The 16478-nt window shown below is 38.8% G+C and overlaps 1 protein-coding gene across 14 annotated transcripts in view; it reads left to right on the top strand.

Moving 5' to 3' along the window:
- Positions 1 to 4835: 4835 nt before the first annotated feature.
- Positions 4836 to 16478, top strand: part of LOC137997682 (protein NLRC3-like) — a 173339-nt gene continuing 161696 nt past the window's right edge. For 7 of the 14 annotated variants that reach the window (XM_068843843.1, XM_068843842.1, XM_068843834.1 and 4 more), the window contains exons 1-5: positions 4836 to 4963; positions 6259 to 6345; positions 11194 to 11259; positions 14133 to 14201; positions 15271 to 15291. The gene's annotated coding sequence lies outside the window, so the exon portion shown is untranslated. The remainder of the gene's footprint in view (positions 4964 to 6258; positions 6346 to 11193; positions 11260 to 14132; positions 14202 to 15270; positions 15292 to 16478) is intronic. The other 7 variants (XM_068843835.1, XM_068843833.1, XM_068843831.1 and 4 more) reach the window with 3 other exon arrangements.

The raw sequence follows: 16478 nt of genomic DNA, 5'->3' as shown, positions 1-16478 counted from the left end.
AGTTGTGCAGGACGTGAGTACTTCAGCTGATGGTAAACTATCAATAGTTTCTCCTCAATCAACCACATCGACCGCTGACCAGTTGGCTCTGTTCTTACTCTGAAACTGCTTCTAGATTAGCTCAATTGATTGAGCATCGGACTATTCTGCGGGAAGTAGAGACATCAAAACACCGGCCGCACCAACACTCGGGGTCTGTAATATATAACTTAGGACAGAGAGCTCCCTTTGATATCACATTTGCAAATTGTTAGACTTTCTAGTTCTCTCGGATAAGGGCTAAGGAACACAAAGCGTAGGCCCCGTCTCATATGACTTTCGTGGGACGTTAAAGAACCCACACTCTGTTCGAGAAGAGTAGGGGACGTTGTTCCCTGTGTGTTGGTCTCTCATTCTGTTCTGGGGACACCTGTGTAAAACTCCTTGTTATTCAGTTAAGGACGGTACCTTGTTATTGCACATACGTTCTGCGCATCTCAAGATACTCGGATTCCTATGGGTGGTCCTTATTAATTAAAGCAGGTATATTTTTGCGCGGTTTAAAGCTATGCGGAAAAAGCAGAACTTAGCAAGCGCTCTTGGAATCCAAAAAGAAAATTGGAGCTAGCCAGGCATTTTTCCGAGATAATTAAGCTTCAGTTTGGAAAAGAACGCCATACATATCTTTGTAATGTAAAGCTTTAAACAAATATTGTTGATAAATTATCTTTGATAAATGCGTGGTTACCAACAATTTTCTTTTTGGATTTCAATAACACTTGAATGTTACGATCTGCTTCTCCCGCATATTCAGTAGACGTCGCAAAAATACCTTTGAATTATTAGGCACCGCCCTTAAGATTGTAAAGTGCACGACTGCCATTTGCGCTGTAAAAGCAGAAGTGTTGTTTATTGACCCTTAAAAAACGCCTAGGGGAATGATTAACTACATAGTCATTCATTCACCGTTTCTACCAATTCTACCTCACAACACCGTTCCTAATAATTCTATCCCTAGAGAGTGTGCACATTTTTTATGCCGAACGATTTGGGATAATCGCGAGATCAATAGAATAACGCGAAGATATATTTTCAGATGACGTTCTCACAGACGTCAAGACGTCATCGTCCTTGCTTAAGGTCCCTAATTCCCTACCGCCGCTACGAAGACGGCGTAAATGGGAACGACTCGCCGTTGTTTCAGGGGCACCCAACGACCAATTTGTTGGAAAATGTATTATTATACCCCAGTTAATGAAAATAAATGTTATTAAGGCATTTTCAGGTGTTTTTCAGTGTTGCTGGGAAAACATTATCTGTTCCTTTTTCCCAGCAAGACACACAAGAAATTTCCCAGCCAGCTAGATAAAATTGTTTGGTTTCCCAGCCAGCTGATCAAATTTTTTTCCCAGCCAGGAATTCCGCGCGCTTTCAAATCCCTCGATCCAAAACGACTGCACAAAAGCGACAAGACCGGGACAAAACAGATTTTTTCCACAAGCGCAATCACTCTGACCAGCCGTCGTATGTTTGTGACTACTCTCTAGGAGAGGGAAGGGGTTCTTTTTTTTTTTTTTTTTTAGTCGTCCTCAGTCTTCAGAGTTTCTACACCCAGCTCGGGTTGAAATGCTTGAAAAAGTCAGTAATTCCCAGGCAAAACCTCTATCAATAACAAAATTTCCCAGCCAGCTCATCGAAACACCTGTATTTTTGCCAGCCAGCAAGATTCCTCTGGGGAACAGATAAAGTGAGGAACAGATTCGTTGGGTGCCCCTGTTGTTTTGCTCGTCTGAAACTTAACAGCGAAAGCAACAAGAAAACGAAACCTGAAAGTTTCATGGGTGACTTAAGGTGGTTCAAACCAGTTTCAACACTTGAAAGAAACGTTCCTATTAGAAGGATTGACATTACAACACTTTATCACTTAACAGTAATATTATGGTACCATATCAAACACCAATTATTGCTGAAAAAGATTCGATAATTTTTTTTGACGTAAAACGTTACCGTGAAAACAGGAAAGCCTTGCAAAAACACCCCATATTTTGACTTTAGCTGCTCATATCTCAAAAATGAACTCGGTGACCCTTATTTCTTATTTCTGAAATGTAATCAGTATGCCAGAATAAAACATTCAGCAAAGTAAAAAAAGTCTTTGAAGCCAATTCAGAGACACCTTAAATAACTGAAAATTTGAGGTAGCTCTGAATCCGCTACACAGAATTTTTTCATCTTGGCCTGTTGATGACTTTTGTGCAATGAAAAGTTGGGGTCACCAAGTTAAAACAATTGTGCTATGCTTAGGGCTTGCTCATGGTATTTAGAGGGTATGGATGGGGTTAACTGATTAGCTAAGAAATGATTTGTTTTTTAACTGATAGCTGAGAATTATTGATGTGTTTTTTAACTGTTAGCTGAGAAATGGCCAAACATTTAGCTGACAGCTGAGAAATGGGCGAAAATTTAGCTGATAGGTGAGATTCCAGCACCTCTATCCTGACCCTCTATTTAGTTCCCATTTTAGCGAATCCGATCCAGACAGACAAGCAGCCAAACGGCTACGCGATACCACTCTAAAGCCAAATGTTTCAAATTTACTTCTGTTGCAAGGTATTTTTGAAGGAGAGGTAATAATGCCAAAGTACAGCAGTCACAATGAAGCAGTTACGATGAAGCGAGTAAGACACCACCCACACCAAGTTCCCCAGCTAGAAAACTCCTCTACAATGTACTAAGCTTTCAACCTTGTTTTGATTATTTTAGGACAGTTTTGTGGTGACTGTGCAATGATTCCACAGGACAAACTACAACCTGGAAGACTCCACAATAAATTAAATAATTCGGCTTCGCTGTTTGGTAGACAGGAAAATTTCTGCTAAGATCCTTTGGGGTAAGCCATGTTTCTCTCGGAAATGTGAAAACATGAACGGTATTTCGTTCGTCAAGGAAACAGTCAGTGAAGTGATACTAAACAAACAAATATTCCTCCTTTGGCGAGAACTTCTTGTCTCGGCCAAACTTGATTACCAAGTGGCTTCGCTATAAGTTGTTTCTCTTTACCGGGAGAATTAAAAGAAATACCTTCTTTGCTGTCTCTGTCTGACCTATCTAAGCAATCTTTGTTGGTGAACAAAAAGCTGAAAAAGGCATGACTGAAATACAGAGACAAACCTCAGCAGTTTTGTGTGTGTCCAAGCTTCCCCGCTAAACTTCAGGTTGGACTCAGTGACGTCATCAGCTTACCTCGAGGCTACTAAAATAACACTAACTTCCTACTAATACTTTGAGACGGGGAAAAAGTACCAATTTGGAGTGACCATCTTCTTAATTGAACATGACAAAGGATGGCAAGATCTAGTAAAGAACTTCACGAGGGCTTAACTGCAGAACACCATGCCACATCGAAGCCGTAACGAGATCGTGTGAAGAATATAGCACGCGTTTACAGCCTGATTAAGCCTAAACGCTTGTTTTAGTGATTAGGCCTAGGCACTCTTTTAAAATTTTAACTTTCACTTTATCAATCAGTCAATTCCAACTCCGCCCTGTCCCCCCCCCCCCCCCACCCACCCCCATGTTTAATTATACATATTTATTTATAGTCCTTAACCTTTTTATTATATTTCCAAAAACAGGCATTTTTCTAATATAATACCATATAGAATGAATACAATGCGGCCGCCCCCCCCCCCCATGTTTAATTATACATGTTCATTTATAGTCCTTGATTTCAAATTTGGAAACCTTTTTATAATATTTCCAAAAACAGGCATTTTTCTAATATAATACCATATAGAATGAATAAAATGCGGCCTTTTGCGAAACTTAACTTCATATTAAAATTCAGAAAACATACCTTTAAGGGCGCGTTCGATTGACCCTATTCCGGAATAAGAATACGTGGAGTGATGATTAAAACGGTATGTTTGGCGCGTTTCAAAGCAGCAAGGATAATAAAAATGTGTTTAAAATAGCGTTTTAGCGGGTGTTTGACAATTTTAATGTGAATCTCCGTAAAAACGAAGGTTTCTAACTTATATTCAATGTATTCTTATTCCGGAATACGGTCAATCCAACCCACCCTAAGAATTCTCCACAAAGCGCTGATTTCTCCATGTTTTGGAGATACAAACCACGTGGGTGTCAAAAGCGCGGGGGTGCCCTCGGGATTGGCTAATGCCCGGCCCCCGGGTCGCAGTTGGAATTGACTGATGCATTACGGTTCGGTTAAGAATATAGCCCTCGTTTAAAAATTAAGCCTAAGCGCTTGTTTCAGTGGTTAGGCCTAAGCATTCGTTTACATTTTTAGCTTCAGAATATACTTAGAAGATTACTTGAGAGAGGTAGTCTGTTCGGTTGTGTATCTGCGTATCCACTTCAGAATATACTTGGAAGATTACGTGGGGAGGGGTGGTCTTTTCGACTGCGTGTATCCACTTCAGAATATACTTAAAATATTACTTTGGAGGGATGGTCTTTTCGACTGCGTATCCTCGTATCCAACCACTTCATAGACTTCAGAGGAGCAGCTTCAAAATTCTGCAGTTAGTAAATTCGCTCGTCATGTTTTGTCACTGGGTAATTGTTTTCACGCGATGTTCACGTGATCTGGTGATGTGTGTCACAACAGAATTATCACAAAATATCAAAATACCTTGGCAGAGATAGGAGGGGAAGAATGGAGGCGATCCATAACGATTTATCCTTCCTTGCCAATGTCGCTTTAAAATGAAGGAAAATACTATGAGACAAGTAAAGATCATGGAAATAGAAATTTCTCCGTCACAAAAAGGTCTACGCCATTACTTTGTAAAATCTTTTCGCCTTCTCACCCTACCCCAGCTGAAAAGCTCCTTCTTTGACGTCATCCACCGACTGTCTGGATGCGGCTTGAATCTTCCTGTTGATTCCACAAGCGTGTTACAGAGCTCGAGAAAGGAGCTTGGACGTTGATTTTTTCGTGAGAAGCTGTAGCTTGATGAAGGTTTGTGTTCTTATATTTAATGTAATGCATAAACTAAATGATTCAGCCATAGAGCCGAGTATCTACTGAGGCAATTTTTTGCTACGCTATTTTAAGCTACAAGTTAGATTTGATCTGTGGTAATCACGTTTGTATTACAGATTTCCTTGTTATTATACATATGATTGCAATAACAGCTGATTGCAGAGAAAGGCGGAATTATTTCCCCCAGCTGGGGAGCTAACGTACAGTTTCTGAATCGCACTCAGGCCAAGTGCGCAATGTTCATATTCTTCGCCGGGGTATAAGATCTCTCCTTGGTCGCCTTTAATTCAGTACTGTTGAGTTTGCTTCGGCCACAGCTTGCTTTGTGGAATAATTATCTCTTTGGAGATCACTTTACCATGGCCTCGTTTAGTAGAGGTGAAACATTTCACAGTAATTTAGTATCGCGTGATTCATGATGCATCGATGATATGGATGATGCTTGAGTGCATGCAACTTCGAAAATATCCCTTTCACTTTCATTTTCATTTTCGTTTTGCAGTCAAGCTGTGTCACGCGTGATCATGAGTATCCACAAGAGTGAATGAACATTCGAATTCCTCTTTAGAGCTTCCGAGATTTGAATGGAATCTTGAAGATTTTTCTGAAAGTTGCTGCGAAAAATGCACAATAACTGAACAATAATTCATCAAACACATCAAAGAGTTTTCTCTTTTCAAACACCTTTTATTTTACAATAAAACGAAAGTTCTTGGCTAACTATTTTTTTATGTACATCAAAGAAAAATATCCACGGGAATTCAGAATCTCCGCGAGAGCAAAGTTCAAAACTGGTTCGTAGATTTGAATACTTGGTTCAAATTTCAAAACAACTGGTCACGCGTGACATAGCTTGACTGTAAAGGCCTTCAAAAGCTTGATGTGCGCAGATTAATTATCGTTCCCGAATAAAACATCCATTACATTTTGTGCAAGGTAAGGTATTTAACTAATAAATTTTGACAACTTCTGTACGTCTGTATTTTTTAAAATGAATCTGCGTGAAAATATGTTGTTGTTCGAGACAGGCTGCCTTCACCATTGTTTTAACCAATTGTCTTCCCAATTTGAGAAATATTATGATAAAATATGCCTTTGTACGGAGAAAGGGGAATTAATGGTAAAAGGAAATGTAAATGCATGACTGGGCTTGTTTCAAAAACTGCCAAGAGACAGTACAATTCCAGAAGTACTACTAAACTTCATCTAAATGATACATTGTATTCTTGTCTTGAGTTAGACTTGCATGTCAATAAATATTTATTTTTTAGGGTTGCTTTGGCAATTGAAAGAAAAGGATTGAGAAGAAGGCAGCAGTGCCACCAACTGAAGGTTAATTCTTACAGGTGAGAATTTAGGTGAATTTATCAGTATTAATTGTTCTCAACGTTTTTCACACTTTTCTTTAAAAACCATCACCAAATCTCTTTCTTAATGTTTTAAATCACAATTTTGTGCCACCAGTGAATTCTTGCTTTCTAACTTATTTATTCATCTTATGTTGAATTTTACTAATTAACGTACAGCAATTATTTGACACATGCAGGGTGTTTTTTTTTTTTTTTGGGAAAATTTAAAAACGTGTTTGTGTTCTTAGATCAATGGATCATTCAGCGTCAAAAAAGCGCAAACAAGCAGACAAGCAAACCCAGAGTTTCGTGCCATTTTAAAAACAAAAACAAAAAAACAAAAAAAGATTTGCAGTTACCGTAAACACTCATGTATAAGCTGCACTCGTGTATAAGCCACACCCCCAACTTTCAAGCATGATTGTGGAAAAAACAAGAACTCCAAAAAAGCAATCGTGTAAAAAAAGTTGGTCGTTTGTTCCCACAAAATCTAATGTTGTGCAGCAACATTAATAAGTTAATCAACTCTGAAAATACATGTACCTTTTAAAAGTTTCTTTATAATCAATTTCCCTATTCCCTGTGACTGACAATAGTTGTCTTCATTGCTGAAGCCCACAGTTGAAATGAAAATGATAGAATTTGCACGAAAAAAGCGCAGGAGAACGATGCAAAACATTTGCTTGGTAACCATGCAGTCATTTAACAAGGGAAGTCTGGACATGAAACGCTTGAAAGAACTGAAGATTCGGGTTTTGAACCTGAAGATGCAAACAAACTGCTCCTTTGGGAGCCACTACTACTAACCACTGTAAGCAGTGATCAACAGCAGGTTTCAGTAGGTTTAATGTTTAGTTACTGAAGGTTTTCAGTTCAATTTCAAGCCAGTTTACTCCCTCTAAAAGCAATGGTCCTGTGTATAAGCCGCACCCATGATTTTTGGCCCAAGACTTAAGCAAAAAGGTGCGGCTTATACACGAGTCTTTACGGTAAATGATATTTTAGTATAAAATTAAAGTTAATGTTTACCAACGATAACCTCTGAGCCCTCGGTCTCCATGTCCTGCTCCTTTCACGTGGTGGCCTCTTTGGAGCCACATGTCCTGTAATGCGAAGGCATTTCATTTCTGCCTCTGTTACGTGGAGTAAGTCCTATTTTCAGAGGTTATTCTGTGATCTCTTTAGTTTACTGTAAGGAGTACCTTTACTGTTTACAAATTTTATTATTGTGTTTCTGCATGGCAATTCAAAAGCCACAGGCTCTCGCCATCATTGTCGGGAAAATCTCACTTCACTGTCGACAGAAGTTCTTTGTCTTCGTCTTCACGTTCTCTATCTGCACATAACTGGCACCAAAGCCGAACTGATTTCCCACTTCCCTGTTCCTCGAGTCGATTCTGCGTGTTTCGGTTTCCACGAAATCATGCAAGGCGGTCAACTTCCCGCCAATGCAAAACTGAAACACTTACTTATCCATCTGGTATATTGTTGTTCGTCGCTTCCTATAGGACGTTTTCACACAACCTCTAGAGACACCAATAACAATGGAGAAATACATGTATACCACTTTCGTTGGACGACCAAAAGTTAGCTACACTGTACTGAGAGATCTTCTGCTTTTGTGCATCAACATGGCGGCGATGACGTCAAACAAACAAGACCCTCTGGCATCCAAAGCTTAAATAACAAAGATCTAGCACTGGCATTGGGACCTGAACACACCATCACCTGGTCCGCCCCGATGGCCAAATGCCGACGTTCGATAACCCTGGACAACCGTTTGATCTTTGACTGCTGAATTTATTGTGGTGATAGCAGTTTAAATCCTCCACTTGTTAGTTAAGTGTTTGATCTTTGACTTCAGAATTTTAGAATTTTTCGTGGCCTTAGATGTTTAACTCCTCTGCCTGTTACTGTATTTTACTGTTTGGTATTTTACTGCTGAATTTGTTGTGGCCAAAGAAAATAATTCCTCAGATTGTTATTTTAGTGTTTGACCTCTGAGTCCAGAATTTATTGTGGCCTTACCAGTTTAATTCCTTTGAGTGTTATTTTCGGGTTGGATCTTTGACTGCTGATTTTATTGTGGCCATAAAAAAAAAAAAAATTTCTCCGATTGTTGTTTTAGTGTTTGACCTTTAAGTTCTGATTTGTTGTGGCCTTACAAGTTAAATTCCTCTGATTGTTATTTTAGTGTTTGTATCTTTGCCTTGTGGATCTACATGTATTGTGGCCTTAGAGGTTAAATTCCTCTGCTTGTGTGCTTAATCCCTCTGGTTATTTTTAGTCTTTGATCTTTGACTGCTGAATCTCTTGTGGCCTTAGAAGTTTTGTTTGTTATTTCAGTGTTTGATCTTTGACTGCTGAATTTCTTGTGTCCATAGGAGTTTTTATTCCTTGGATTGCTACATGTATTTTAGTGTTTTGATCTTTACCTTGTGGATCTATTGTGGCCTTAGAAGTTTTTTTAAAAATTCCTCTGCTTGTTATTTTAGTCTTTGCTGTTTGACTGCTGAGAATCTCTTGTGGCCTTAGAAGTTTTGTTTGTTATTTCAGTGTTTGATCTTTGACTGCTGAATTTCTTGTGTCCATAGGAGTTTTTATTCCTCGGATTGTTATTTTAGTGTTTGGTCTTACATGTAATTTGACGGCTGAATTTATTGTAGCTTTAGAAGTTAAATTATTCCTTTGATTGTTATTTTAGTGCTTTATGTTTGACTGCCACAATGTACATGTATTGTGGTGATAGAAGTTTAATTCCTCCAATCGTTCTTTTAGTGTTTGATCTTTGACTGCTGATTTATTGTGGCCATAGAAGTTTAATTCCTCGCTCATTATTGCTCAATGAAAGTCAATGGTCTGCGCTGTCACCACCCTGAGAGACTACATGCTTCAAATATCAACACAAGGACCTACCCAGCCCCTCTTCCAGTTTGCAGATGGACGTTCTCCCACCCTCTCCTCCTTACTAGTAATTTGCAAGCTCTCCTACACATCATTAGTAAACAGCACCCACTACGCCTCTCACAGCTTCGCACTGGAGCTGCATCCACAGCTGGTGTGCTGGGCTACCTGATTGGCTGATTAACTCCTTGGTCATTGGAAATCTGTTGCCTACCAGAGCTGCATCTTGATGCCAAAGGAAACAAACTTACTTGTGCCGCAGAATCCAGCTTCTTGTCCTGACGTATAAACTCTAACTTTGTTGTTTGTTTACTCATACAACTGCTTGACAAACTTGCTGTGTCTTGGGACTTGGACGCTACAGGGTCTATCCTTGTTTGTAGTTCATATTTTAGGATTCTACTTTCACTGCTTTTTTCTTCCAAAAAAAAAAAGGATTGATAATTGCATCATATTAGGACTTAATCAAGCAGGCCCGAACCTCTCCACCCCACTCCCCCATATTTGTCAATCGGTCTTTCTCCTCCCCATGGGCCATCAAGGGCCTTGCTCCTCTTTCTTCTTGTAGTTTTGTAGAGAAGGGGTCTTCAAGATCAGCCTCAGCACAGGGTACCCCTGGCGTTACTCGGGTTTTGGGCAGGGAATTGCTGCCTGCGGCACCCCTTCAGCCCTGTGCTGAAGCCCCGTCAGGGAGGGGGCATGTTGTTCTACTGCTGAACTGGGTTAACTTGGCCCCAGGACATTATGCTAGCCACCATGCCCTCCTTGCATCACAGGCATGAGGTACCCCCTTGGTGTAGCGACATGTGCCGAGGCCCCTCATCCTGTCCATCTGGCCGGTGGGTGTCATCCGAGCCTTGCCGGCATATTCCCTGCCCAACTTGGCCCACATATTGTGTTCTGTGTCGTTGTTCGCAAGCAATAACATTAACTGGTTTGTTTTGAAGAAATTCTTCAATGAAAATGCCACTAACAAAAAATACCTTAAAAGCGATCGATAAACAGAAATGACGAAAAACATGCAACTGATTACAAAGGGTATTTTTAGCGGTAGGAAAGGTGCTAACAATATTATATTTATTGCTGTCAAGAAACTTTTAGTGTATTATTTCTGGTGTGGAATTTGCAGAAACCTATTCTTGTCTTCGATCTTATGGTAAAAATGGCGCGAGAAAAACATTTGGGCGAAACTGTCACCCTGAAGTGATGAATCTCAAAAATCTGGATTTAGATTAAATTTTGTTCGGAAGTACATGTACATGTATCATCTTCGGGTGTGGATACTTTGGATTCATGATCCGTTTTTGGATTTCGCAAAAAACGCAAAATCTGTTTTTGGATTCAAGAATTTGCTTTTTGGATTTTCCCCCCCCAAAAAAAAAAACAACAACAACAACAACAACAACAAAAAACCACACCCTCATTCACATTCACTTATGTAAATGCAACAATTTTACATGTACATGTGACGGCTGCATTTTCCCACCAAGATTTGGCATCTTAAGGCTCTCAAGTCAACTCAAACTGTAGCCCTTACAACTCTATCAAAATCATGACCATGTTTGGGGATGCAAACATTACATTGTATGCACATCAAATTTAAAAAGGCAGCAATTTTGCCTTTTTTGTACCTATATACAATAACAACAGCAACAGAAACATCTGACTACTTACAAATGTTGCCTTTTACCATCAACCACGTTCTTGATGGTTCTTGGTGATGTAGTACCAGTATTTTAAAAGCATTTATTAGTCAACTTTTACATTAGAGGACTGTGCAATTAACTCACATAATAGGATGCTTCCTTGGGTAAGTCCCAAGAGAAACTGGAAACAATGCTTATTCAATTTGGAGGGACAAACAAAGAGCATTATTGTAAAGTTCATGCAATGCATTCTTGTCTCTGCTATACATAGTTGTTTACATGTATTTCGGTTTCATTTTCTTGAAAGGAGGAAACTTCTTAACTCAAGATGTGATACCCAGATCTTTTGAAGTAAATTAAAGAGTAATAGCAGGTATGTACCAGCTAGCAGAGCGTGTACCATTTTGTCAGGCCTTCTTACGGGGTACGCTGGTGAGTGACCGCACAATTCGGTCAAACCCGCACAATAACGCACAATTCAGAAAATTTAGCAAAACCCCACACAAAACTGAAAGATTTACTCAACATTTAATGCAAATACCACAGCTATTTCTATTGAGTACCAAGATGTCTAGAGGTGTTTAGGCTATTTCAGGCTATTTACATGTACTTTCAAAAAAACAATCGACAATTTCCTCACTTACATGTACCATGATAAACATGTCGAGTGAGGACCATGTGCGAGCCATGGCTGCAAGCCATGGTAATCAATGGCACGCGGCACTGCCTCTTGGGCAATAATCAATGAAAGTTTAATGAAAGATTATTTAGACATAAAAGAGTCATTACGTGCATTAGGGGATTGCAATCATCGTAGGGCAATCTCCTTTCTGGAAACACAGGAGAATCATGATCTTGCATATCGATTTACAATACATCCCCATGTAGGTCCTAAACGTCTTATCATATATTTAAGCACCTGGCCCAGTTGCTCAAAGCATTGTTAACACTAACCAGCGTTAAATACCAGCATGAAACCTATAGGTTTTGATACCTCTTAACCAACGGTTAGCGCTGACCAGGCTTCGAGCAACCAGCCCCTGGAGTATTTCCAATTATGCCAACTCTCCGGGATTATACAGGAGTCTCCTGGATATAGAACAAATTTCTTGGTGTCCTGAAAGGGTCATCAATCTCCTGGATAAAAGAGGCTTTGATCCATTGTAGGCTCAAATTGCATCCTGAAGTTAAAAGAATTTCAACTTTTTAAAACTTATTTCACCATTTCTTAAAGCTTTGCCTTTGTTTGTTATCACGGACATATAACTGATTGTCTTCAGGATATTGGATCATTCTCTGTTTAACCAATGAAAATTTTCGAAGCGCACCAGTCGCTCAGTTGGTTGAGCACCGGGCCGCCATGCAGGAGGTCGTGAGTTCAACTCCGGCCGGACCAACACTCAGGGTCTTAAAGTGACTGAGGAGAAAGTGTTACATTTGTAATTACATCCACAAATGGTTATACTTTCAAGTCTTCTCGGATAAGGACCATAAACCGTAGGTCCCGTCTCACAAATATCTTCCATGTTTATAAGTTCTCTGTGGGACCTTAAAGAACCCACACACTATTCGAGAAGAGTAGGGGATGAAATTCCCGGTGTTGTGGCTGTCCTCTGTGATTATGTTCTTTCCAGCAAAAGTGGCCGGCTTGGTGTAATGTCTCTAAAAAGGCTTGTGGTGTGTGAGGCCAAGCAAAAACAGCCACAAGTCAATAGGACTTTGCCGAGCACTTGCTGGAACATGTAGATGTAGATCTATGTAGATGTAAGTGGCCTGATTTCCCGCAAGTCATTGCCACCCTGTGGATATTATTTAGAAACTTTTTTTAGGAGGTGGGTGGGTGAGTGATACATTTTTTGGGGGGAGAGGAGGAAGTGGGCAAATGGCAAGAAGTGGGGCAGTTGATGGTGGAGGGGGGAGGGGGGGGGGGTGGTGTTGGGATCTGGTTAAAAAAGTTCTCCAGAGTTTAGATCTCCAGAGCTTGACATCACTGTATTTTGTGCTTGGCTGGCTGCAAACCATTTCTTATGTAAAATTGAAAATTCCATTCTTGTGCAAATAATAAACAGATGAATACTGTGTGATGTACATGGCCTTTCTTTAATTTTATTGAACTACACCTGTGTAGAGTCTTTTCTTTGTAGCTCTCAGGGGTACAGCAATTCCTACTGAACTTTTGAATTAGATGTGCAACTTAAGGTGGCTCCCTAGAGAATACCCGCTCTACAGGGCGCGAATTACAAAAGGAAACCTATTCAGTTTTTCTTAAAAGTTCCCTGTAGAGTTTTACCAGTATGGGTACCGATATTATAAGGCTTATTTTCTGGTTGTCAAGTTTTGGATTATGGCCATTATTACGGAAACGTCACATCTACTAAGAGGCAGAAAAATTCCTATTTTTGCCCTAAATTCCTTAATATTTATACTTTCCTGTGCTGAAATTTTTGTATTCTTTGCCACATACAGGTAATAAAAATGATATTGCCTGACATTTTGAAGTGGTAAATAGTCAAGGTCGTTCAGAAGGTTTAGTCAATATTCTGTTTTTTGTAATTTTTCTAAATATATTTCATTAGCTCTGTGAGATTTTAACAAATAATTATAGGTTATTTGATAGGAACTGTATGTGGTTAGAACTAAACCAATGGAAAAAAAAATACCAAAGGGAACGCGAGAAAATTAGCAGTTACATGTAATTTTACAGATTTGGTCTCGATGATGTCACAAAATCAGAAAAACATGCGATTCATTCTTTACATGTACATGAATGCACCATACTAGTGCCCAGCTTGTGCACGGCCCAGAAACTTTAGGGAGCCTCGAATTGTAAGGTTAAGGACGGTGCCTACTTACACAACGGTATTTTTGGGTGGTGTACTGAATTTGCAGGAAAAGCAGAATCTTAACATTAAAATTGTTATTGAAATCCAAAAAGAAAATTGGGGGGTAACCACGCATTTTTCGAAGATAATTAATCAACAATATTTGTAAAAAGCTTTAAAATACAATATATGGCATTCTTTTCCAAATTGAAGCTTAATTATCTCTGAAAAATGCGTGTTTATCCCCAATTTTCTTAGCACTTGCTAAGGTCTGCCTTCTCTGCATAGTTTTGAACCGCGCAAAAATATTTCTTTATTAATATTAGCACCACCCGTAGGAAATCCAAGTATCTCGAGATCTTGTCTCTGCTGTAGTGATGTTTAAATCTCTCGCTGCTTATTTTTGGTTTTGTTTTCTTGGAAGGAGGAAACGTTTTGACGAAAGATGTGATTTCCAGACTTTTCTGAATTATAAGTTAAAGAGTTATTGCAGGTATGTACAGTAAGTATGCAAGACTTTGTAGTCTACATGGTAAACGTTACATGTACATGTATGTGGTGTGCTTCTAAAAGAAACTTATTATTATAGGATGTACAATACTAACAAATATCACAAATAATCTTTTAAGTGTGCCATCTAACAGCTGGGATGCAGCGATGTGGATCTGCGTTATTCCCTACAATCCGGATCCTCCGCATAATTACGATACTTTCTGCATAAAACAGAAGAAATGCCTGATATCAGTGATAAAGCAGCTGCTAACCATCCTCGCAAACATAAAAGCAAAAGAGGTTGACTGTTTTGAAATGCTTATGTTCTTGAACATCGAAAGAAAACATGCCATTTCGTTCACAAGATGAAAGGTCGTTTACAAGCAGTTTCCACACAATGTTCAGCAATAATTATTGAGCCTGGGCACTAGTTAAACTGTGTTATAAATTATAATGTCATAACATACCCTGGGCTCGAAATTAAAAATATATATATGTGGTTGCAATTTTGCGACAATCCATATGAAAATTTAGTTGCTTCTAATTTACCGGAGTATATGTACCATTTGTAATCGTAGGGAAAATAGGAGCCCGCAATGTGTGTTAAAAATCGCTTAAAATGGTGAGAGATCGAGGGAATGGATCATGGTCTAACCACATTACAACTTTGCTCCATATTTTCAAATTCAAACAACATTCATGAAAAGAAAAAAAGGAATTTTTTTTAGTTGCTTTATCTTAGCAAAAGTTGTGGCAATTAAAATGCCAACTGCTAACCCTTTTATTTCAACGGTAATTGGTGATTCCTCCAGGTACTTTAAATGCAATGGGAAAAAATACCAGTCGCAAATGCGACTTATTGGTCGCAACTTCATGTCCTGATTTGCCATATTATTAAGCTTGTAAATACATGTACATTGGATGGGTCTAATTATTAGTTTTATGAATTGTTTAAATTTCCACATAATCCGATGTAATTTCTGCATAATCAAAGCATGTTTATCAGATGCATATTAAATATGAGTAAAAATTTAGGCATAATCTTTATTTCTTTTTCTGCATCCTTTCAGAAGCCCAGATTAAAGGAGGAGGTAGGCCTTTTTGAGCAGTAATTTTTTTAAAATCCCTTTAATCTTTTAGGTGCAGTTGCAGTTTAGAACTGTAAATTTATCGTTCCCTTCAATAGCAGCCAGGGCTGTCATTAGGGGCCCTAACCCGTAACACCTGTTAAGGCTGAGCACAGTCAATGTTACGGGTGATTGTTGCTGCAGAATAAATTTGCATGGCACAAAACAAATTGAAATTTATTTATAAACATTTACGTTTGAAGAAAATATGATTACTGCCTTGTGTTGTCTGTGATCCTGATTCTAAGATATGTTCTTGGTAAAAATCCAATCATTTTCCGTAAAAAAGCTGTGGAGAACACCCCCGATCGATTGTTGTTGGATTCCGATGCCATTTTCAGCAAAAAGTCATTATCAACGCAGTACCATACTTGATGTAAATGGGATTCTGCTGACCATTTTTCACGGTTCTGTGATGCATGACCATTTCCATGTGATTAGTAAATATCTTTATTCATTGTAAAGTTTATCTTTTTTCCCTGTTTTATTTTCATCACTTTTTGATCGTGAAAATATAAAATTTGAAGCTCAGAGTGCAGGAAAATTCAGGGGGGAGGGGGTCTAATTTTGATAATTGTCTGGGGGATCATGCCTCTAGACTAAGACTAGACCCTCCTAGGGGCTCAGGCCCTTTGACCCTTTCTTTACATGGCCTTTGGCCATGTATTTACATGTTATGGGTGAAATCTTGATTGTTACACCTACTTCAAAACTTAACGACAGCCCTGACCACTTACGCTTTCTTGTGCATAATTGATTGTAGATTGTATGTAGACTGCAAATTTTTACTCATTTTAATAATTTTATTGTTAAAAATACTTAAATTAACTTAGTTCAAGCTTGAGTTTTTCAAATTCAAATTTACCATTCAAGTACAGTATACTAATAAATTTTATCTTTATCTTTAAATCATCTTCACAATATAAATTTCTTTAACAACCAAAAAGAACTGCAGTGTGAATAAGTGACAGCAAATATAGGAATGTACAAATTGCTGAGCTTTAACATTCACATGTATGGTCCTAATACATTGACAACCAAAGGAGATGATGTGGTCCTTCAAGGGAGGAAATTTTGCAAAGAAAATTGGGTCATGGGGTTATAAGAGATTACTTTGCCATTGTTTTCTCTTGTGCTTAAGACTTTAGACT

This window comes from Montipora foliosa, chromosome 3 (genome assembly GCF_036669935.1).
Source record: "Montipora foliosa isolate CH-2021 chromosome 3, ASM3666993v2, whole genome shotgun sequence".
Lineage (NCBI taxonomy): Eukaryota > Metazoa > Cnidaria > Anthozoa > Scleractinia > Acroporidae > Montipora > Montipora foliosa.
Note: the sequence above shows the minus strand (reverse complement) of the source record. Positions and strands in the feature narration are given on the sequence as shown.